The following is a 14,046-nucleotide window of genomic DNA, read 5'->3' as shown; positions in this document are numbered from 1 at the left end:
AACTGTGGGTTTTATACATTTAATTTTATATGGGGCCTGTGCTTTATGATGTCACGTAAGGTAATTTCTACTATTTCTGCCCAGTTTCTGTCAGAGTTTCCTTAATGTGTAGTTCCATGTGCTGCAGATACAATCAGTAGAGCTTTCAGAGCTATATCTCCCTGCTATTAAGGTGGCTGGGTTGCACATAAAGCCATCTTGCTGGGGGTCAAAGACCAGGGGTTTTTTGGGACTTAGAGTCAGATTGAACTTGGTGGCTTCTAGGGATACTGGTAAATAAAACATGTCTCTGCCAGGCAGATTAAATGTTTCAATTTTAAATTATGGAAGAGGAAAGTAGTAGCTAGACAAAGTTCTGTTTTAGTTTAATTACAGTTTATATAATTAAATTAAATCATCTAGTGCCTTAGAGGTAGATTTCAGAAATTGATTTCAAATTAATAATAAAGAGAACTATTAGTGCTTACACTAACCTAGTTCAGACTGTTCCATAACCCAAAGCAGAAAGGTTGGTTCATATCAAATTTTATCTTCTGAATTTTTCATTTCATCAGGTAGTCCTACATGGCTGTCTTTTTCCCTAGTCTGAAAAAGGCAATTGGAATTCACCACTTCTGTGGAATGAAGGGAGGGAGCTGAATTCTGAGTACAGCAGTAAATGTAACACTACCTATATTCCTTCCATACCCACTACCCTGTAATTCAGAGAGGGATGTCCAAATCCATCTATAAACAGTCATAAAATGAGTCTCAAACACTAAACCTTGATATTTTCTTTGAAAAGAATGCATATGAATAAATCACTTAATAAACACATTTAGCACTCCCAAGCTTTCCTAGCAGTTATGCCATTGTAAAGTCTTGCTTCCTGCTCTGTGCTTGCATTCTCAGAACTTTGAGAGTACAGCTTTGACTTCCTACTGTAGCGTCTCAAGTTTGCCAGAATTTCTGAACTGTAGCCATCTTTATAGCTGCAACCATGGCAAAGTCTCTTGTCTTGTGCTCCCCTGAGAGTGCCTCTTATTGGGATTCTTGGAAAAGAAATCAGTGACTGTTTCAGCCCACGTTCTAGCGAGTGGACGACCTCTGTATCCCTTTGGATAGCTCTGTAGTGACTCACAAGTCTTGTCCAATCCTGGCTTTCTTAGCATTTTTCCATTCACTTCAGTTGCAGAACAGTGTTTTTTCTGCACTTCAGTTCTAAGAACACTAGGGAATTCTATTTAGCATACATTAAATTAGCTGACTAAATCTGTGCCTCTTACTGGGTTCTTCATGTGGCAGTTCACTTCCTTGTCCTTGACACGAGCTTCTGTTGGATGAGGTCGGGCACTGAGCAAACCAGGCAGGCATCACCTGGCTGGCCCTCGACCAGTGTGACCCTTCTCTGGCACTGCACAGATTGCCATGCTCAGCCTGATTTAATTTACCAGTTTGCAAAGATTTTATTTTGGAAAAGAAATCTGACCATGCTGATATGTGGAACAATGTGTTGACAAAACCTCTGTGTTACACTGTGGGAAGTTAGTGATCTGTTTGCAGAAATGGACAACCCAAGTAAAGTATGCAGCCGTGACATAAGATTTTTAAAGGTGTAAAAACCTACCAGGAATATAGCAGACATAAGATTGAGACTTAGTTCTCATACAGCATTTTCAGTAATAACCCTTAATTGAAAACCAGTTACAGAAAATGATGTTTTATTACATGTACTCCCTCAGCACGGATAAGGAGGCCTTGGGGGCTGTGGGTTCACCACTGCCAGGTTTCTGTAACCATGGCATCAGTGTTGGCTCCCCACATTTTGAGGAGGTAATGGATTTCAGCAATATGCTTCTGTGAAACAGCTTTGTCCAGTCCATCAACAGAGTTCTTTTCAGAGGTTCCATAAACTCTATCTCAGTTTAAAATACCTTGTAATTTACTCCATCAAACAGCATGATTTCTTATAAGAAGTAAAACTAAATGTTTTGATATTTCATAAACTATAAAAATGTATAATTTTCTTTGTATTTTTCTAATTTTGGGAATTTATCATAAGTGTTGTACATTGGCAGACAAGCAGCCTGAGATTTAGAATCATGGAATGATTAAATCCAAGTTAATGAAGGTATTTATCTATCTGTCTTAAGATTCACGTCAGATGTTTAAGGGCAGATCTAAAAGACATTTAAACAGACAATAAAATGCTGTTATTTGAACGGTTTTTACTCCCCCCTCTGAAAGACTTTATAAACTGAGAAATGCCAGTTTTAGTTTTGTTCTGGTTTTGAACACAGTATGAATGCCATTGTTCAGGCTGTACCAGTCACCTGCTCTTGCACAGAACCTGCCCAGGTCTGTGTGGGCAGCCAGGCTGTACCTGGGCATTCCATTGATGTCAGGTTTGGGTTTTAGTCCAGCTGTTTCTGGCCATAGCCCAGCCTCAGTTGCTGGGCTATCCTGTCCACATTGCAGACAAAATCCTGTCAAATAAAGCCAGATTTAAGATTGTACTGTGTTCCATGTAAAACACAATATCCATCTGCTGGGACAAAGTTTAGCAATCACAATGATGGGTTTATTGTGTGGTATAAAAGGAGCAGGTCTCCTGATCCAAGTCCTGAAAGTTGTCTTGTATGCATAAACATGTGTATGCAACAATCATTGCAGAGGGGAAGGCTCAGTTGTTTGAAAACAGAATGTTTAATTTTTTAAATATAATGTTGTAACTGGAAATTTTTATCAGCAGATTTGATCTACTTGGCAAGAAAGAGCTATTTTGATGAAAAAGATTGGATCTGAGTGATGGAGTCTTTATTCTGAAGGAGAGATTGTATGCAGTAAGTAGCAGGAATATTTTGTGATTCTTATTATATTCTTAAAATATTTAAGACTCCATCAGAGTGTGCAGTAGAAATGATTTTATTTAGGCTGAGTTACTCATGTTTAATACTACCAGCTTCTGGAAAGGCTAGAGCTCAATTTCTGTAAAAGGTTAGTTGCCTTACATTGTTAACGTTAATTTGGCTCTTTCCCCCCCCTTTTCCAGTTAAAATTAACTACTTTAACACATTTAAGAAAATATTGCTCTGTGACTTCACTGAGCTGAATCCAAGGGCACTGATGCCTTTCTGTATTTATGGTATGTACTGTATTCTTCCAACTTTCACTTCCATGTGGTGGATGAAAGAGAAGAGTCACTGATCTCAAGTAAAAACAGCTCTCAATGGCACTGAAAAATAAAGATCTGAATGTTGTATTAAAAAGCTGTATTCCACTATTAAATGAGGCTTTCTGTGCTAAACCCTACCCTTTAAAAATTTGTTCTTTTTTAAACACTAGAGGTTACTTGAGAGATTGTTTTTTTCCAACAGGGTAATGTCTTAGCAAACCTATGCCTGAAAGGTGTGTCTTTTTAAGAATAATTAACTGCTGAGAAAAGACAGCTTTGAAAAGGTATAGCAACCAATTATAGCAAAATGTTAATTAAAAAGCTGGCTTTGCATTTGCAACTGATTACATTTCTGTGATTATTTCTCACAGCAGCCAAGAAATAGGTGCTCACTTGTTAGCAAAAAGAAATCTTAGTGACAGCTGTGAATCATCCAGGTTGCGAAGAGGTTAACTCACAAACCAGGTGGTACTAGGTGGAGTTGAAAAAGTGTGCCAGGCAGTGTAGGAGCTTTTCCACCAGCAGTCAGAAGAAACCTTCTCCAGTAGTACACAGCTGTGTCAGCTGGAGGTTCAGGATAGGTGAATTGTAGCCTTCACTAAGAGCTTGAGGAAGTAACCCTTGAATGTGCTGTTTCTGACCTGGACTTCTAAATGTGCAGCCCCTTAAATGAAAGAACAAAATGGATCAACAGTCAAGTGGAGGAGTTGATCTCTTTGTGTTCCTGAGAAGTGATTAAGGTAGCTTCATTGCTTATGTACTTTGCTTGCTTTAAAAACAACAACAACAAAAAACCCCATCAAACCAAAATTCTACACCAACCCCCCCCCCTCAAAAAATCCAAAAACCTACCACCTGAGTATATATATCTGTTAACCTGATTTTTGAGATGTTTGCCCTCATAGAGCTTATATGTGACAGAGTATCTGCCATTTCAAATCTTGCCTGCATGTATAGACAAAAATGAAAATTTGTAGGTATTAATTAGAGCAGTAATAGAAATTGCTAAAACGTTTCCTTTTATCTTTCTGAAATAACCATAAAGAGCTTTGCTGCAAAATTCTACTTTTTTTTTTTTTTTTTTTTTTTTTTTTTTTTTTTTTGGGATTTCTACTTATGTGATAGGACGGGACCACTTGGTAAAAATTACCAAATCCTCTAGATTCCAGAAATCTAGAGGAATGTGGGTGGTGTTGCCACCAAGGCAAGGTAACTGAAAATATCAGTTCTGACCTGGTCTATCTTTACTTGAACCAACAGAACTCTTCAGAGATGTCAGTTACTGTTGTGATAAATCTTGAGGAGGGAAATTTTCATTGTTTTCTGTTAAAATTTTTGAGAACAGGGTCTTGCAGGCCAACTCCTGAAGTTTTTGAATTAGAGATGTGACACACAAAAGCCCACAGGTAAATTCCCTGTGCCTCTGGGGCTGGTAAATCAGCCAGTATTTAGAACACTAAGGAATCGGTGGTAAAAACTATAAAATCAGTAACTAGTAACAATTTTTTTGTATGTGCCAGCATTTGTGGCACAAAAAATGTGACCAGATTTTCAAAGGGTGATCTAAAATGCCTCTTTGAGTTTCTTTGTGCAGGCCTGTGTGGTGTTACTGAACTGCGTTTACCCAACAAAATGATTTTACAGGTGTGATATTTTGGATCAAAACAACATACCTGTTTATATAGAGTTTTGTAAGTCATAAAGATATAATTGGGCATTTTATATGAGCAGTATCTAAAAATGGTTGTGTTTTAATAATTCTGAAAACAGTAAAGCTTGCACAAATTGTTTGCATTAGCCTTTGAAGTCTGTTTTCTTAACATCTTGAATTCTTCTTTGGCTTCCTGGCTTTGTGACAGAGATGCTCCCTGGAATGATTAAAGAATGGTAGCAACTACACTTGAACCCAGGTGCTTCACTGAATCCTGGTTTTGGTACATGGTTCTTACAGCTTCCACAAAAACTGCAATTTAAAATTGGCAGAATGAAGGAGTCTCGTTTGTAACATCAGTCATAGTAATGTAGTCCTTGCAACTTCTGCCTGCTAGAAAACTTGTAGAGTTAAAATTCTATGAATTTGTTCTGTATTTCTATAAAATTGAGCAAAAAATCTAAACTTTATGCTCATAAAGCTTGAATTCCTGTGCTTTTGTTCCCTCTCTCCTCTCATAGGAATTTTAATTTAACAGGCACTTAAAGCATTGCAGTAAGTCACTGTGGGACTGATGCTTTTCCATGCTGCACAGATGTGTGGGGTTTTTTCTTAGCTGTGATTCTCATCAGGTGGTTTGGATTCTTTACTAAGTTATGTAGCAGAAGAGAAAAGAGAAGAGGCTTGTTAAAAGGGAGACATCAGAGTTTAAGACCAAATGATACATGGGAAAGGAGAAGAAAAACTTTGTTATCTCTCTAAAAAAGAATTGGGTTTTTTTTTTGTACAACCATTTCCTCCATATTTGTTAGACTATAATTTTCACATTCTCTCACATAACATTTTATTGAAAAACATGGTTTTTTGGTTTTGGGAAATTTTATTCTAAAATAAATAAGGTTTTGCGTTTTTAACTAGGTGACTTATTTCTAAAGCACTTCTAAATTCTACTGAGTTTTATGAGGAAGATTTTCACAGCTGTATAGTGAGGTATTCCCATTCAAATTCAGCTGTAGTGGAACATTGGACTCCTATTCTTTGAAAACTTCCCAGAGTACATCTGAGTATTGGGAAAGGGCTGCATGGCTCCCTGCAAGCTTGTGCAATGACTGGAACATTCAGAAAGCAGCTTCATTTGTGGCTTCTAAAAGCACTGTATGTGAAAATGAATAATAAATTGTGGTGAAGGATCTAACACTGTTTTAATAATTACATTGATGAAAAATTATGAGAGAACTTGTAAAGAGAGGAACAGCCAAAAAAAAACCTCTAGCAACAACAAAATTCCAAACCAACTGAAATGCTGATTTTGGTGTTCTATAGTTTTTATAAAGAAGTAAATGCATGCACCCCACACCCCGCAAAAAAACCCAACCCAAAACCAACTCAAACCTGTGGTTCTATATTGTTGTAAACCCATGATATGCTATTTTTAATGTGAACGTGAAAACTCACAGTGGCTGAATCATGAGTTCCCCAGTTTAATAAATGTATAAGTCAACAGAATGTACTTCCTAAAACTCTGCAGTCCAATTGCTCTTTTAGATTAAGCTGAAAAACCAAAAATTTTGCCTGTTATTAAGGGGTTTGTTTTCACAGTGGGTTAAACTGTGACCAGACTATTTCCCTGAACATCCTTGGAGAAGTGAAATTTAATAGATGTTCTAGAGTGTATTTTTGGGGTGAAAAAGTTTTATAAATACTCCATGCCTGTAGGACAAGAATAGTGCAAAATTAGAAGGGCGGAGAGGGGAATGCAGTAGTGAACACAATGCCAAATCCCAAAGAAGCAGTGCCTCCCCCAGGCCCCTTCTTGGCAGTGGTATGGGAACTGTTGTCACCTTGAGGTGCTTATTGCTTACTGGGTGACATTTGCTGACAACTAATTTTACAGTAATTGGAAGAAAAATTTTAAAAAGGCACTTGTAAATTACTCTAATTCCCTTCTTATATTCTATGTATTAGTAATCTAACTCTCAGAGTTAAGCTGTGAATTAAGTGCCTTTGATGTAACGCATCGAAAACCCATATGGGCAGTGGACTCAGGGTTTCCTGATTTCTGGCACTTTGCCCTGGCTCATATTTCCATAGATACTCTAGAGAGGAGTAAAAGGACACCTTTCCCTCAGTTTGTAAAAAGCTGATGGAGCATCGCTTGGGTATGAAAGACAAAGACCTGTCTATGAATTATTCAGAGAAAACTATATGGGAGAAATTAATACTGTAGGTATGACTCTCCTTCTGCTGGGTATTGGCAGTAGTTCCAGGTTATTGCTGTGCAGAAGTGCTGTATGTTACTGACAGAGGGGAAACTTCAAGGCCCCATGCAGGTCTGGAATATTGCTTCAGAAAAGCAGTAGAAAAATTCAGTCATGTCAGACCAAGTGAAACAGTAAGGAAGGAACCGTACCAGGAACAGCAAAAACATTTGCAGTGTCTGCCTTCCTGGTCCTCTCTTGCTACTCTTCCCTTTCGCTCCTCAGCCTCTGGTAGCAGTCAGTACTTCTTGGTTTTGTTTGTGAACGGCTGCTCATGTTCTAATTAACTTACTGAGGAAAAAAAAGAAAACCAAAACCCTCCAGGAATTAGGATGAACAGTTCCCACAGACAGCAAGAGTGGAGTTTAAAAAGGAGGGCTGGAGAGGACTTTGACGATTCCTGTCCTGACCTCCTTAATGCTTTATCTGAAGTTGTATCTGAGTTTTTGTTCAACAGTTTGGGCAAAGATTGATTTATGACACATCCAGTTTTCATCTAAAGCTGCACTGAAGTTGTGAATGGGTAGGATAGGATTTGCTTTTGTGATGGCATTATAAAAATAGCACTGTTTGGAAGCAATTTGAAGAGTCCCTGCAACATGAACAGCACACTATAAAGGCTTTCTGATTTGTAAAATATTTTCTGCTCCATCAGACTTAACCCTTTGGTGACTGTAGACATGTAGGTGTTGACAAGTTACATACAGTGATGTGATCTAGCAGTAGACAAGCCAAGAAGGACATAAAGTTAAGATATTATAAACTCAGATATACTGGTATTCCAAGGATGTGAGGATAGATTATTCATCCAAGTAGCATACTGCAGATTAAATGTCCTAAATATTTGTGGGTTTTTACTAAACATTATATAAATAGATATCATATTTACATATAGGCATAGAATTGAAATACACGTGTGTTTCATGCTTTAGGTACATTTTTCATTAATATTAACTGTGTTTGCAGTCTGGAAAATATTTGGATTTAAAGTGTTAACAAACACTGTCCCAAGAGCACTTTCTTTAGAGAGAGCTTTTATGTAAGTTGGAAATGCCTTGCTGTTTATCTATAACTGCATTCATAAAAGGGACATTACAGGTAGGTGTGTAAAACAGTGTCTGCAAGCAGTTTGTGGTCAGCTCAGGCTGCAAATTTTTATCTGTGCCCAGGGATGTCACTTCTTGTAACAACACTGAAAGGACTTTGCTCTAAAACTTTGATTTCTCACTTGCATTTTTAATATAAGTAAAAGATGTGTCTTGCCTGGAAGTAGCTGATAAGATTATTATTCTTAGCTTCATGTTGTCTGAGCTGCTCCTGAATTGAAGTCCACTGCAATTTCCCTTGTAGCTTTAAAAGAAAAGTGAACTGTTGGTTTGTGTTTCTTAAAATTCTGTGTGAACTGTGCCAGCTGAGGAGATGATTGCTGAATATTCCAGTTGCCCCAGGCAGCTGAGGCTGCTGCCTCAGCAGTTATCTCAAGCCAAGTAGTTTGTCTTTGTGGTCAATGAGCTATGGCTTATTTCTCTTTTTCAGTATATTTTGGACTTTAATGTACAGCTTTTTCTATTCCTTTTTCCTTAAAAAATCATGAATTGCAGTGTTACTGAGCTGAGAAGAAGAATGGCTGGTGTCCCAATAAATGCAAGGTGGCTGAGGCCGGCAGGGTGTTCCTCCAGGGCCAGTGTGGGGAAGGGGAGCTGCAGGCAGTGCAAGTGCTCCAGACAGTGCAGCACGGAGAGGGCTTGGATGAAGAGAAGTTTACTGCATGTCTGGATAATCTACATTGAGGAGGACATCTTTCTCCATTGAGATGTTGTTTTTTCTATGTGATTGGGTAGATTGTCTTCTCTGGCTGAAAAGCAGAAGGCACAAAACCACAGTATGTTAGAGCAAGTCAGAGGTTTCAGGTTCTATGAGCAGGAAAACATACATTTTTGGAGGAGTGTATCTTATTGCATAAGCTCTGCTTAGCAGCTAAAGGAGAAAGCGAGCACTTTCTCCAGGCTAACACCCACTCATGACATGCCTTTTGCTCCAATCTGAGAAGCTCATGAAATAGCCATTTACTTTGTACAAGTTTTCCATGTGAGCTGAAAGAATAGCTCAGCTTTATGATTGCAGCTATTACTTTCATCCAGTGTCAAAGCTGAGTTCCAAAAAAGTCTGTGTTTAGTCTCCAACGAATGAAAAAAAGTTCCCTGCTCCTACTGAAAATTCTCTCATCTTTTCCAAATAGCTTCTGTGTGAAACAGAAGATGTGTCTGAGCAGTAGAGGTGGCAACAGTTATGCTATGCTTTGGCTACGACTGGAATTTGCCGAGAAGTGCTCTCTGTCTGGAAACCAGGCTAAATATCCCTTCCCTTGAGTAACATGCCCATGAAAAGGCAGGATAACAAGGAAACCATGTCGCCTGTGTCTGTGCTCCCTGCTTAGGGATGCACATGAGCAAAGCCGTAAAAGAACAAAGCCTGAGTGAACTTCAAAGTGCTTTCCTTTAATGAAATGTTTCCTGCTTTATGTACTAGCTATTCCTCTTTCTTTATATACCACTAAACCACTTGGTGGAGGATATTTAATCAGGAAAAAAATATATTGCACCTTCAATTTTGATTTTTATTTTATGTTAGTTTGTAAGATTAGAAGTGCAAGCATTTTAGAATTAAGATTCTTTAGAGTTTTAACAAAACATTAATTCAGTGTGATTTTTGTTATTTGAAAGTAGTAATGAGAATTGCCATATGGTTGTGAAAAGATTTTTAGGTTATTCTGGTCTAAAAACTGGAATCAAAACTGCATTATGTCCTTACTGTTCTTCATACTTGTACAGAAGCAGTATATGAAGCTGTTGTCTTAGAGACGTGGGAGTTTTCCACATACCTCCATCAGGTACTAATAGATCTGCAAAGAACAAAGCAGAGGAAATCAGTCTCTGGTTCTCAGTGCTCTCTAACAGCTTTAGCGTATGACATGCAAGGTCTCCGTCTGCTTTTCAGAAGAGAGGAGCTGGTTACGGCACTGCCCTGGCCGGATTCCAGCAGGGAACTCCAGAGCTCCATCTGCCAACTCCCTCCTGCGGTTACAGATGGGTAACTCTTGCCTAAATAAAGCATCCAGCCACTGCAGGCTCTCTCCTGTGCACAAGTACATGCAGTATGCACAGTTTAAGTGTCTTCATGCACATATCTAAATAATCTTGTTATTATGATAACGCAGCAGCTTCTCACTGTTGGGTGTTACATGGCATGGATGTTTGACCCCCATCAAATTCTCTGAAATGCTGAATTATTTTCTTCTTTTTTTCCCCCCCTCATCTTTGAGCAGGATTTTGGCTTTAGAGAAATTTTTAACTCTCTATCGAGTTCAATACTGAAGAGGAAATTGGCGGAAATTTCTTTTGTAACAACGTCTAGAAGTATCAAGTGCAAAATGAAGTACTACTATATAGGAGTTGGGAATCTCTGTGAGGGAAGGCAGAGAAGGCCTGGCATCTCTCAGACAGGATACTGGAAGGAGGGAAACTTCTCTCTCCATCCCAGAGTAGGATTTAGGTTTTGCAGCAGACTTTGACTTTTGAAGACAAGCTTCAAAGAAGTAGTCATTGTAGTTTTACCTACAGGAAGTCTTTATATTGCTTCTCATGCAGAAAGCAAGATGTGTGCCTTTAGCAAGATGTGACTGAGCATCTTTTCCAGCCCTGGATCTTTGCTTTGCTTTGCTTCTTCTAAACTGGCTCCTTTGAACAAGAGACAATAACAAGGAAACTATACAACAGCCTCCCAGGAAGGACAGTGTTTGTTTTAGTGAAAAGAGAAAAAGAGGTGCAGTTCAACAGAGGCACCTGATTTGAAAGACATTTGCAGACAGTGGCATAAGGCAGTGTTAGTAAACATGATGAACATCCTGAGTCAACAGTTGTGTTGCCTTTTCATTTTTGCTGTCTGCAAACCAGAGAATTTAAGCCAATTTATCCTGACCATTAGTGTTATATACATGGTATATGCAGGCATTTTCTGATTCCAAAAGAAGTAATGAACATCTTTATTTGATGCTGAAAGTATATTTAAGATTACTGTTTCAATGTATGTTTCTATTTTAACAGAAACATAACCATTATAGAACCAAACCCATGCTGGTGCTTCTACAGTCTTTGTAGTTAAGTGAGGGAAAATGAAGTTCCTTATCTCTAGTTTTCAATAGGTTTTGTTTTCCGATTTCCCCAAGGTTTAAGAAAGCAATTGCTCTTTGGCAGTCAAATTTGCAAACGGATTTCTTTGGCATATGTGCTTCTGGCATAGCTGTATGTTGATAATCAATTTTACAACAGAATAAAAATAAGAAATAGCTGATAGTAATTTAGTATTTCCTTGATAATAAAAGGGTTATTCAGTATGTATTTTTGTACCCTAGCCCCAGATTTATGTTAATTGTTGCTAGACTCCTGAAGAATGCAATTATTTATAAACTCTTGTCAGTATCAAAAAAATGGACAGTAGTTAGAAATCTGGGTGTATCAGATGCAAGTAGGCCTTTCACAGTGATGGGATTTCACCCTTGGATTATGCTGAGAGTTCTCACTCAAGATGCCTGGAAGCTTAAGCAATTTCTTTTTTTTTTTTCCTACTGAGAAATATGAAGTTGTTTCAGGCTTATGTCAGAATCCATCTGAGTGGGTATGGAAGCAAGCAAGTTCCAAAATCACTTTAAATTAAAAATCAGGCCAATGATAGTTTGTGTTCCCTGCAAGCAAAAATTTCTCAGTATCCAAATATAGCTTTAAAATGCATGGCCCCAAGGAAGGATTAGTACCATTTTATGATAAATATGATTAAATAGAATAGTCTATTTGAAGTTCCTCTGGAATTTGCCACTCCCATATTTGTACACCTTTAGCTACTCCTGGAGGAAAGTGAGTGAAAGGAATTTTCCTGAGATTTGTATTTGCAAACTTCTAAGAGCCAAAGAGGCTTAAATGACTCTAAAATTTATTTTTAGAGAAAATAAATGAGAATGTGAATCTATGCTCTTTTTTGTATTTTATCATATTGCTGATAAATAAAATGTTGTGACATTTCAACAACAAATCCAGAGAAGCTGTCAGTCTTGTAATGCAGTAGAAGATTTGGTGAACTATTGAGTGAATGGTTTCTATTTTGAATGTTCAGTAAAATGAGTGTGAAGCATACACGGATTGAATTTACATTCTGCAATGGAATTTTGTGGTGAAGGGAAGGAAAAATATACAAGGGCTATCCTCTAAGCAACATTCACAGAGTAAAAGTATGAAAAAAAAAGAATTCTAAAATGTATCAGTTTAATCTCCAGGTTTTGTGAGATGGAGCAGGCTGTGGATCAGGGTCTTGGCAGAAAATTAATGCATTTAAAACTTAACGTGAAAATATGGGAGGGCATGACACATGCAATGAATGTTCAGGGAGTTGTGTACTGTGGTGTTTTGGTAGATGATGGCACAATGGGGCTCAATGGATCTTCTCCCTCCCTCATTTGTTTGATTCCTCATATCCCCAGGACTTTTGTCTGAACAATTATTGTCGTGGAAATCACCGGGTGAGCAGTTCTGTAAATGATTGGTACCATGGTGATGGTCTTGGGTACAGAGGTGGAATTTTTTTGACTGCTAAAGCTGTTGTAGCCATAGGCACACTCAAGGGATCAGCAGGTTGTAACTGTTTCCTTGTTAGATACTGCCCTCATACTTCATTCTGTTTGTATGGATTCTATACGTGTGTATAAATATGTGTGTGTAGAGTGTGTATATTCATGTAGAATGAGTGAATTTCGTGAAAGGAAAATTCTTAATTTGGCAGCATATTAGCAAAATGATTGGGAAGTAAAGGAAAGTCTGTCAGGACAGTAAGGCCTCAGATTTTTTTTTTTTTTAGTTTAACCAGACATAATACTTGGGAGATATGTCATGTTGATAATACTAAAAAATAAATTTTATCTTTTATGAGAACAGACTCAGTTTACACAGGTATAGATCAAGCTGTTAATTTACTTACCCTAATTCAGAGAGACAACTTTAAAGCATGTTTCAGCCTTCAGGGCATCTTTTGATGGATAGTTGTGACAGTTTATGTACTAATAACACTTGTTCACTAGAAAATAATTTTGAAACCATAGATCACCTATGTAGTCATCCCACAATTTAACTTTCAGTCATTGTTGGACTCTACATTTGAATCACAAGCCTACCAGTCAAAATATTTATGCTTCTTTACAAAACCTGTAGATCCTATTGTCTCCCCAGAATTACTTTATTGAGGTACCTAAATAAGCTGACATTTATTTTAACACAAATAAGGTGAATAATATTGGTAACTTAGAAAATCAAAGTAATCTCTGACAGAGTTATGCGAAATGAAAAGTCAAGCTGGTGTGTACAAGGTGGGTGGCTTTTATAAAATAGAGCAAATTCATTTAATAGCATACCTTTAAAAATTCATGGCCTCAAAAATTCATTCGGGTTGCTGGTATCTCCTTTGCAATGTAGGTAAATAGGTTGCCTTTGACAGCTGCAGACACCATGATAGCATACAGGCCTCATGTTTACTGTGAAAAGGTTGAATAAAATTTGCAGTTCTTAGATACTTCTGCTACTTTTAAGACTATCATAAGTGCCTCTTCCCCCTTGACTGGCTACAGTGTTTATTTTTTACAGTGGAAAACCATGGCTGATGGTGAATCATCAGACAAGCAACTACTGGCTTTGTCTGGAATGATGTAACTGGTACTCAGATGCATGTGAAAGGCAGTCATTATCTGAAGCAATGCTAAAATATTCTAAACAAAGAAAAATAAAAAATCAGATGCCACAGTATAAAGGTTGCATTTGAGAAGGATACTTAGGTTACTCAGGATACTTTGAAAATTATCACAGAATGCTGGATCCTTTCCTGTTTGAATCAGACAGGGTTGTTCATATGTAAGTTTTCTTCTCAGGAACTACAGACATGATGTG

General features: G+C 37.8%; 1 protein-coding gene across 1 annotated transcript in view; it reads left to right on the top strand.

The window, feature by feature from the left end:
* Window positions 1–3,622: 3,622 nt before the first annotated feature.
* Window positions 3,623–14,046, top strand: part of COL5A2 (collagen type V alpha 2 chain) — a 132,561-nt gene continuing 122,137 nt past the window's right edge. Inside the window, exons 1-2 of the mRNA XM_069021942.1 lie at window positions 3,623–3,735; window positions 3,816–3,894. The gene's annotated coding sequence lies outside the window, so the exon portion shown is untranslated. The remainder of the gene's footprint in view (window positions 3,736–3,815; window positions 3,895–14,046) is intronic.

This window comes from Aphelocoma coerulescens, chromosome 7 (assembly GCF_041296385.1).
Source record: "Aphelocoma coerulescens isolate FSJ_1873_10779 chromosome 7, UR_Acoe_1.0, whole genome shotgun sequence".
NCBI lineage: Eukaryota > Metazoa > Chordata > Aves > Passeriformes > Corvidae > Aphelocoma > Aphelocoma coerulescens.
The sequence above is the reverse complement of the archived record's forward strand: the minus strand, read 5'-3'. Positions and strand labels throughout refer to the sequence as shown.